Genomic DNA, 9699 nt, shown 5'->3' with positions numbered 1-9699 from the left:
CAGGAGTCCAATGTTGCCTTTATTTCTTTTTTGACTTCCCATGTATCTGAAGAAAGACCTTTTAATGTCCTTGATTCCCGTAGCCAGTCTGAGCTCGGTTTTGGCCTTGGCTTTTCTGGTCTGTTCCCTACAGGTGTGGGCCAGTGATGCATAATCCTCCTTAGAGGTATTTCCTAATGTCCAACCCCTATAAGCTTCTCTCTTTAAATTCAGGAGGTCCATGAGTTCCCCATGAGCCAAGGGGGTCCCCCAGCCCTTTTACTACCTTTCCTATGGGCCTGAATGGACTTCCCTTGTGCTTTTAGGATCACATCCTTAAGAAGTGACCACTCATCTTGGACTCCCTTCCCCGTCAGATCATGATCTTACAGGGCCTCAACAACCAACCTCCCGAGCTTGTGAAAATCAGCTTCCCTAAAGTCAAGGATTTCTGCATTGCTGACTGATTTGCCAGCTTTGCAATGGATAGAGAAAGTGATCAACTCATGATCACTGTGACCAAGCTTCACTTCAATCCTCAGGTTGCTTACTAGATCATACCCTTTGGCCAGAACCAGATCTAGCAGCGCCTCATCCCTTGTTGGCCTGTGGACTTCTCGAGTCATATAGAGCTCATCAATGCAGGTGAGGAAGCTGTGTGACTGATCAGATTTAGCTGAATGCTGTTCCCATGAGATGTCAGGGTGGTTGAAATCAACCATGCACTGAGAGCATGCAGCCTCTGTTAGTTCCCTAGAGAATTTGTGGTCAAGCTCTTCCTCATGGTTAGGAGGTCTGTAATAGAGTCCTACAGTAATATCCCTTTCACCAGGTTCTCCTCGTATTCTAACCCAGAGGGTTTTGAGTCACTCTCCTTGGATGCCAGTCAGCTAGTAGGGAAGTGTACTGCTCCTTGACATAGAGAGCCACAACCTTGCCCTTCCTCCCAACAAGGTCCCTTCTGTACAAGGTATAGCCATCTATACCTGTTGTCCAGTCATAGGTGGAGCCCCATCTGGTCTTCATCATCTTTATGAGATCATATTTGTAATTGCTTAGCAGAAGGGTCAGTTCCTCCTGTTTGTTCCCCATGCTTCTAGCATTTGTGTAAAAGCAGCTAAGCCTGCCATCAGAATCCCTAGGCTTCTTTGAGCATTTAGGAGAATCCTGCCCAAGGACTCTCCTAAATGCTGGGCTGGGGTCAGAATAAGTTTGATTGGATTTCCTGACCTGCTGATTATGTGTTTGTCACATCCTGGGCTTCTCCATTGGTCATCTGCCTATCCCCCAGCAATCTTAGTTTAAAGCTCTGTCAAGCAGGTCAGCGAAACTGGTTGAAAAAAGCTTTTTTCCCCTTGGGGTGAGGTGGAGGCTGTCTCTTCCTAACAGGCCACTGCCTCTGTCTCTGAGGTGTGGACTGTGATTGAAGAAGCTGAAGCCTTCACAGTAGCACCAAAGCGTTAGTCTTCTGTTTACTTCATTGATACATCTCTTCCTTCTGCAGCCATGACCCATAACCAGGAGGATTGAGGAGAAAACCACCTGTGCCCCCAACCCTTTGGATTGGTCTGAGCCATGTCATTTGTGCCCATGTGGATGAGGAGCATGGGGTAGTGGTTGTACGATCAAACAAGTTTAGGGATCCTCTCACGTATATCCTGCATACAGGCCCCTGGGAGGCAGCAGAACTCACAGGCTAAAGGGTCAGGGTGGCAGATTGGTCCCTCTGTCCCCCTCAAGATGGGGTCTCCCACAATGATCACTGTGTCTCTTCTTAGGTGTGGTTGCTGGTCACCTTCCTTCCTCAAGTGCTGAAGCTAGCAACTCTGCTGGCTCTGCTGAAGTTGCAAGGGGTTCATATCTGTTGAGAAGTTCAAGGTGGGTGTTGAACCTGGTTCAGGGTTCCTTGGGGCCAGAGATTACTTTTGTCCAAGTGACCCCTGGCTGGACTTCACGGGGGCTCCTCTTGTATGTCGTCATCCTGCTAGCCTTCCTTGCTCTTCCCTCCTCACTCTTGCCTCCTCATTCTGCAGGCAAAAAGCCTGGTAGTAGGCATTGATCTCCTCTTTGCCATCCCTGATGGCACACAGCCTCTGCACTGCAGCCTGGAGCTCCCCTGTCTGGCACTCCGGGGACTCTAACATGGAGCACAGCTCACAAGGGGAGGTGTCCTTGCTTCTGATCCCAGATGCCTGCATTTGTGCCAGGCAGCCACCACAGCCAAGAGCCAGAGGCTTCATCTGGGTGGAGGCTGGAGCCATGGTCTTTGTCTGAGTAGAAGCCTCTTTTGGTATGAGAGGGGTGTTTTACAACTGGGGTGGGGCACAGCTAGTAGTGTGGGCTACTGCTGTGCAGACCCTTCTCTTCAGGCTTGCTGCCTGGAGCCTCTTGGCCCTTCTGTTTGCCCTTCTGCACAAACTCATGCATGAACTCATGCACTGGGGCCCAGAGGTTACCCGTTTGTGTGCTATGCTCATGCAGCTCCTTTGAGGGCTGGGCCAAGTAGGAGCCAGGGGTGGGGTGACCCTCCTGAGCACCTGTCAGCTGCCTCCCACTTCTAACTAGTGCCCTCCCATTGTGGTCCCCACTTATGTCCCAGATCTGTGCTGGGGGTGAGATTGGAGTCCACTGGAGGGGTCCATTGGGGTCTTCTGCTCTCAGGAGTGCAATGAACTTGCACCTATGTATTTCTCCAGATACCATGCAGCTCCTCAGTGGAGCTCCCTACAGTAGATTCAACACTGCACAAGGTCCCTGATGTCCCTGGCTCCATGGTGGAGAAGAGGGAGGAGGCTGTGCAGCCTCAATAGTGGCCATCCTCACCCCTTGCTAAGCCCCCAGCACACTGACCTTGCTGTGGTGTCTGAACCCATGGTGTTGCCCTGTCCACCTCTGCCAGGGGGGAGGACAGGAAGCATTCATGGCATGCTGGCCACAGGCTCCTGGACAATCCCTTGCTAGGCTGAGTCTGTACCCTTAGATCCCCCTGCCAAGCTGAACCTGCCTTCCCCTGGAGCCACTGTCAAGTTGTTTTTGCCCCCTCCCTTCCCAGAACTCCCCGTCAGGCTAAGGCTGCCCCCCCCCCCGAACTCCCTATCAGGCTGAGCCTGCCCCAGAGGCCCCTGGCTGTGGCTGTAGCACACAGCACCCCCTGGCTGCTTCGGGGGGGGGGGCAGAGCAAGTCTGGAGCAGGCCTGGCATGCACCCATTATCTCTTACCTTAATGCCTTTTACATTGGCCTCATTGCTTATGGCTATAGCCAATAGTCCCAATGCTAAATTAAATAGAAGGGATAATAAGCAACCTTGTTGAGTCCCCCTTTGTAAGGGAAATGTATCAGATAGCATATTATTGGTCACAGCTCTTGAAGTATAAAACAATTATATCCACCTTATGACTTCTTTACCAAAGCTCATCTTTTGTAATACACAAAAAGGTACCTTTCAGAAATGCACAGGCCTTCCCTGCTTCCAGTGCCAAAAGAATCATAGGATTTTCAGAATTTTTTACTGGTGCTACTGTATCAAACACCTGATGTACATTATCTGAATCATGCCTTTTTTGATAAATCCTACTTCATTATTGTAAATTAACTTCTAGGGGACCTGTTCCAAGTTGTGAGATAAATTTTTGGCTAAGATTTTGGTGTCTACATTCATTTTAAAAAATGGTCTACAGTTAGAATCCTTGTCTGGCTTAGAAAGTTCAGAAATAATAGCTTCACATTAAGTAATGTACCTTGATTTTTACTATAATTATTGTAACCCTGGACATGATGCTACCAGCACCCTCACCTGAGTAGTGAGATCCTGGAGTACCTGGTATCCAGTAGCCCTACTCAGCTCCCTGGGTAGTTGCTGCAGGATCCCCAATCAAAACATCCTTGCAGAGCATTATAAAACTATTTACAGAATTTAATTATTTACAAGATAATATATAATGAATATAATAAAACAAATAATGTTACACAACATGACCCAACAATGGTGGCTTAAAGGTTAATACTTCTCTGATATACTGGCATACAAATTACCCAGACCTAAATAAGGAACCAATAAAAAAAAATTGATACACCAACTAATAAACCATCAAGAACTTATATATACACTCAGTCTATATCTTGCATGCTCCAGGGTAACTATGAGGATACTGTGTACACTGCCCCTTGGTTTGGTTTCTCAAGGAGCAGAACTGCTTCTGTGTCCCTGGCACAGGAGGTGTGGGCAGTCCCTGCTGCTGGCATCCCTCTTAGTAACTCCAGGGGTCTCAGTGCAACAGGTGGTGGCTCCTCCCTTGTGATCCCTGCAAGAGAACTTATTCCTGCCCTGACCCCTGTCCTCTGGCACAGCAGGGAGTGTCTCTGTGCTACAAGTTGTTACAGTTTCCCCCTCCCCAGCAGAGCCTCACACCACCCAGCAAATGCAGCTCCTCCCTGGGCCCTGCCGGCCCCCAGGGCTTCTGGTGGGTTGGAGCAGTCCCCTGCCCCCTCTAGCCCAGTGCTGCCTTTGGCACACACAGCCTGCTCCTTGCCAGGTGCCTTCTCCCTCACAGGGTGTGGCGGAGCACAGTTGGGGTGCTTGGCACATGGCAGGGGCTACAGTAGACTGGGACAAAGCCAGCAGAGAAGGCAGCCAATTAAGCCCCTGAATGTCATTGTAAGGGGGGAGGTCAGTGGTGGAGCAACTTTGCGGATGGTTGCCACTTGAGGGCTTTCACAGGCTCTGAGGGGAGCCTGCTTTGGTGGAGGAGCAGGGGGAACCTCCCCCAGGAACTAGTCTAAGGAGGGAAGATGTGTCTGCCTCTGGTGTCTGCCACTTTAAGAGCCTGAAGAGGCAACCAGCAGGTGTAGCCCAGGTCTGATGAGTGACCATTTTAAGATTCAGGCCAGCAGAGCTGGAGGCAGTACTCTGCTGCCTGGCATTGAGGAAACAACATCTTCTGGTGGAGCTGCTGTTCTGGTAACACCAGGAGGTAAGGGTAAGAGCTGATGAGGGTGGTTAGGAGGCTCTTAGTCCTGGGCAAGACCTAAAGCTGGGGATGGGTGGCCTGGTGGGGTTGTTTGTGGTGGATGAGCTCCCCCCCCCAGAAATGCCAGGCCAGTTACTACCCTGGTGGAAGGCAAGTAAGGACACCTAAACCCCAGCCCCCACCTTCAGAGGGAGGTAGGTAACATTGGTGGCAGGTAACATTGGAGGTAGTTTGGGGCCAGGTGTGGCTACCTGAGCCTGTGTGGGGAGCAAGATCCCAGGGAGCAGAGAGTGGGCCAGGCACAGCTGCAGCCACCTAAGCCTGTGGGGTGCGTATGTGACCCCAGGCCCCAGTGTAATGGAACAGAGTATGGGCCTCAGTGGAGGCAAAGGTGTAGAGTGGGGTGTAGTGGGGCACCTGACAGCCTGTACCTGAGTGGCAGTTGGGAGGCCTGGATAGCTTAGCAAGGGGCATGGAAGCTAGTGAAGAAGCAAGGTGCCCAGATGCTAGGAGCCCCAACTGTGCACATGTGTGGGGAAAGGAGCCCAGTGAGAGTGAGGGGCTCAAGCAGAGAGGTTGGAGTTAGGGGCCAAGATATAGTTACAACATGTGAATGCTGAGAGGGGTGAGTAGTGAGGCCCTATGAACAGGGGGCCTGAGATGAGGCCCTGTGAGGAAAGGGCATGAAGTGGGTCCCAGTGAGCAGGGGGCTCTAGGGTAGGCCCTGCTTACATGTGGGCCAGGTTAGGTCCAGGTAAGCCTTCGTGCACCTGAGGCTACAAGTGGGCCAGAGGCAGATTGGGTGGAGCAGCTGAGGAAGTGCCACAGGTAAACAATGGGGTGAGTTAAGAGCCCCTAATTCAGAGCAGCTGGGTGAGCAACCCGGTGAGGGACTAGAGGCAGAGTCACTCCAGTGTTCTGTAAACCACCCAGCACTTGTTCGGATGAGGGTCGTGGGAGAGGCCCAAGAGGCCACTTGTTTGCTGGCTGGGGAGTGCAGGGAAACAAGCCCCAGCACCCTTTGGGCAAGGGCAGGGTGAGTGTGGCCCCAGGAAAAGGAGGGGTGGTATGAGAGTGGCCATGCAAAAGGGCAGTATGAGAGAGACCGTGGGAGAGGCCTCAGTGAGAGGGAGGCAGTATGAGCGTGGTTCGTAATAAGGCAGAAAGCAAGAGGCCTAACACTGAAGAGTTGAGCCTGGCCTCAGGCCGGAGCAGAGTTCAGATGTTAGGAACATCTGTGAGGCTTGGGATGCAGTATAGGGGTGGTCAAAGCTGCATACATAGGCCCAGGAGAACAGGGCATTCAAAGGGCAGCCTCTTGCCTAATTAACACCTTGATGATACATAATTAAGGCATGGTAGGAGAGAGAGGCAGACAGCATGCCTAGAGAAGGGTGAGGAGAATAGCACTGTGGCTGGTCAGGGAATTCCCACTTTGCCACACAGGGAAAACCAGGGCAGTCTCAATAGCTACAGACAGATGTTTAAAAAGCCTAAGCCTGAATTGATTCAATCTTTGCAGGTTAATCCAACCTGGCTGGGCTAAATCACTTTGTAACTGCAAAGACATCCCAGAAATGCAGCCACATGCCTGCAGTAGCTCAAGCTAGAAGCCTGGATTGGGGTGGGGAGCAGTGCTAGAGCAGTCCTCCTTTCCATTCCAGAGGGCTGAGCTCAGGGGTGTGTGGCCTAGCTCCAGCAGGATTAGGGAGGGGTTCCCCCCTCCTTGATAGCAGAGCATTTATCAGCTTTGTTATCAGCATTTATCTCCCAATCAGAAAACAAACTCTTATTAGTTCAAACTTACCTTAAAAAAAACTAGGAATGGAGAGACATTACCAGCTGAGCTTTGATTAGCTCCAAAAAGCCCTAAGCCAAAACTGCTTTCTTCCACAGCACAGACTGTGGCCAGCATGTGGTCTGTTTGCTAATGCTGTGGTGTCTGTAAGGCAGAATGAATAGAGCAATCCCTGCTTAGCAGAGAGTGGGGGCGGGGTGGGGAGAGGGAAAGCAGGAGGAAACAAGACAGATACTGCTGTGCCTGCAAGTCTCTTTTGGAGCTGCAGCCAGGGAGCAGAGGGGAGGAGTGAGCCCTCCTGTGGAGAAGAGAACCCTGCCCAGCCCAGAGAGCATGCTGGGATGCTGAGGGAGTCTGATTTAACTTAAACCAGCAAAGTTTTGGGGACAGATATTGCATAAACCAGTTTGACCCAAATCAGTTAAGTCTGATACTATGTTCAAACAGATTTTATCTCAAACCAGTTTCAGCCATTTTCCAACTGGTTTATGTGCACTGAACACTTTTTCTGATACAGGTTTAAACCAGTTTCTGATCACTTAAACCAGTTTGTGTAATGTCTGTCCCTAGCCAAGCAGTCTCCCCCTGGTCCTGCATCCTCCTCCCCTCCTGTGCTCCCCCACACAACACAGGAGCTTGTCACAGGGTGTTTCCAGGCTTAGGGTCTCCTGACAGGCAGATCCTATTGTGCCTGCCCTGGCAGGGCTCCAAGGGGGAACCAGGGGAAGAAGAGATACTGTGTTTTTTCTCCAGTGCAGGCTCTAGCTGCTGCCTCTGCAGTGCTCTGACAGGGGATCTCTGAGGGACAGCTGTGGTGAAGGCCTTTTTCCTGGCCTCCAGCCTGTCTCTTCCTCCCTGGGAAAACTGTTCCCCCCTCTTTAAACAAGCCCTTTCAGCCAGTCCCAGGCTAGGACTCTTTCTGGGCCTTTGCTAACATTTCTCTCATTCAAACCCCCGCTGGGGTTACATCACTCCTTCCACTTCAAAAAGGGCTGCCTCCAAAGCTTCACTTGCCCTCAGGGCAAATGGTGTCCCCTACTGGGACAAACTCTTTGTCTCTACACACACTGTCCCTCTGCAGGGCAGCCTTTCCTATCCTTTCAAGTGAGTATTATTTTAATGCTGCTACATTATATATGATCAATAATTAAGGTAACAAAATATCTTCCAAGTTTTTTTTATGAACCTTGATGAGAAATCCATCACTGCCCAGAAATTTATTGTTCTTCATGTCCTTTAAAGCCAGTCATTTCATCTGATGATAAAGGAGTTTCTAATTTTCCTTCTCCATCTCTGAAATTTGTTATATGTGTATAAAGTTCAGGAACACATCTGCTTCCTCACTAGTAACATTTGATTCTCGGTGTACAAATTAAAATAGAATAGAATTGACTGTTCATAGATTTGTCTCTGAGTCATATGCATATTCCCCAGAGTGTCTCTTATAGCTAATATTTTATCACTGTTGGATTTATTCTTTAGTCTATATGCTACTAATTTTTCTGCACACACTCGGTTCCCAATAATCTTGGAGTAATCTATATAAGAGATACTCTGCCTCCTGGGACACTAATTTATTCAATTAATACCTTGTATTGCTAAGAATACATCATTTATTAATGTAGCAAGGCACCCTGGCTGTGCAACTGTGAAAGATCACCAGGTTAAGAAAAACCTATGAGGCCCCTTTCCTAGTCCAGAAGGACAAGGATTCAGAAAGCAGGAACTTCTCTCCAAAGATGGACAAGGCACTTGGGTCCCCAAGACCAGCAGAAAAGAAGCCTCTGATGCATAGCTTGCAAGAGCAGGAAAGATTGGCACCCACAGTAGCAAGCAGTCCTGGGAGGGTAGCGACTACAGCAGCCAAACCATCAGCTTGCATGGGGAACAAGCTGCATAGCAATTGGCTTTACTCCTCACCTAGAGTGCAACTCCTGTAATCTGAAGATTGTAAACGGGTACAAGGAGTGCTTAATGAAGAACCACTAACCCAGGACTGTAGACCTGCCTCTGGCAGAGTAAGCTGCAAGTAAGTGAGGCTATAAACTGGATAATGGCAAACCCCTGTGCCAGGACAGAGAAGCAGGGTTCAGCTGACCAGTAGGGGAGGGCTGGCCAGTATATAGGCTTACCTCCAGGGAAAAGTGGGTTATCCTAGCCTTGACTGTAGGGAAGAGAGGAACTCCTTCTGCATGATATAGGAGACTTGCCTCCACAAGGAGAGGAGGAGCTGCTTGTTGGCAAGCCTCCCTTCATTGGTGAGTACCTGGAAGGGTTAAGATTTTTGGATAATGCCTGTTTCTGTTTATTCAGAGGGGTTGTATTTCTATTAAGAACTTGTTTAATAAAACCAGAGGACTCTTGAGTGGCTTTAAGAGGTGGTTTAAAGGCCACAAAGCAGTTGCTGCAACCCTTAATCCTGCATGGGCCAGGTGCCCAAAGAGTGGTAGGCTGAAGTAGCAGGGCCAAAGCCAGAGCAGAAAGGTGGAAGCCAGAACCAGGCTCCAAGGCCAGAGGAGAAGAAGCTGGGAAGGTCTGTAGATCCAATGGGAAATAATACCTGTGAGTCATGGGTGTGGCTATGGGGGAGGCTGGAGGCCACAACTATTCCTAGAAAGAAAGAGGGGAAGTACCAGTGGGTAAAACTGGTCTAAGGTTAACGTCATCAAACACCCTCTTAAGACTCCAGGGCAAACTCTACAGATACTAAATTTCATGAAGGTGTGGCAGGAAAGCTTAAAGGGAGAAGCTCATAAGGGGACCAGGGAATGCAGGACTAGCCCATGGTCGGGGGCATTGAGGTCACCCTTCAGATAAGTCCTGTTACAACCAGGCAAAGGATTTGTGATGCACTCCTTATCAATGTGTGGGGGTTTTTTAGTTATTATTAAAGTATCTATTTCTGTATCCTATTGCTTCTTGCTTGCAGAAGCATTTGATATTATATGCCTCA

This window comes from Alligator sinensis, unplaced genomic scaffold, assembly GCF_000455745.1.
Source record: "Alligator sinensis unplaced genomic scaffold, ASM45574v1 scaffold655_1, whole genome shotgun sequence".
In the NCBI taxonomy this organism is placed as follows: domain Eukaryota; kingdom Metazoa; phylum Chordata; order Crocodylia; family Alligatoridae; genus Alligator; species Alligator sinensis.
Note: the sequence above shows the minus strand (reverse complement) of the source record.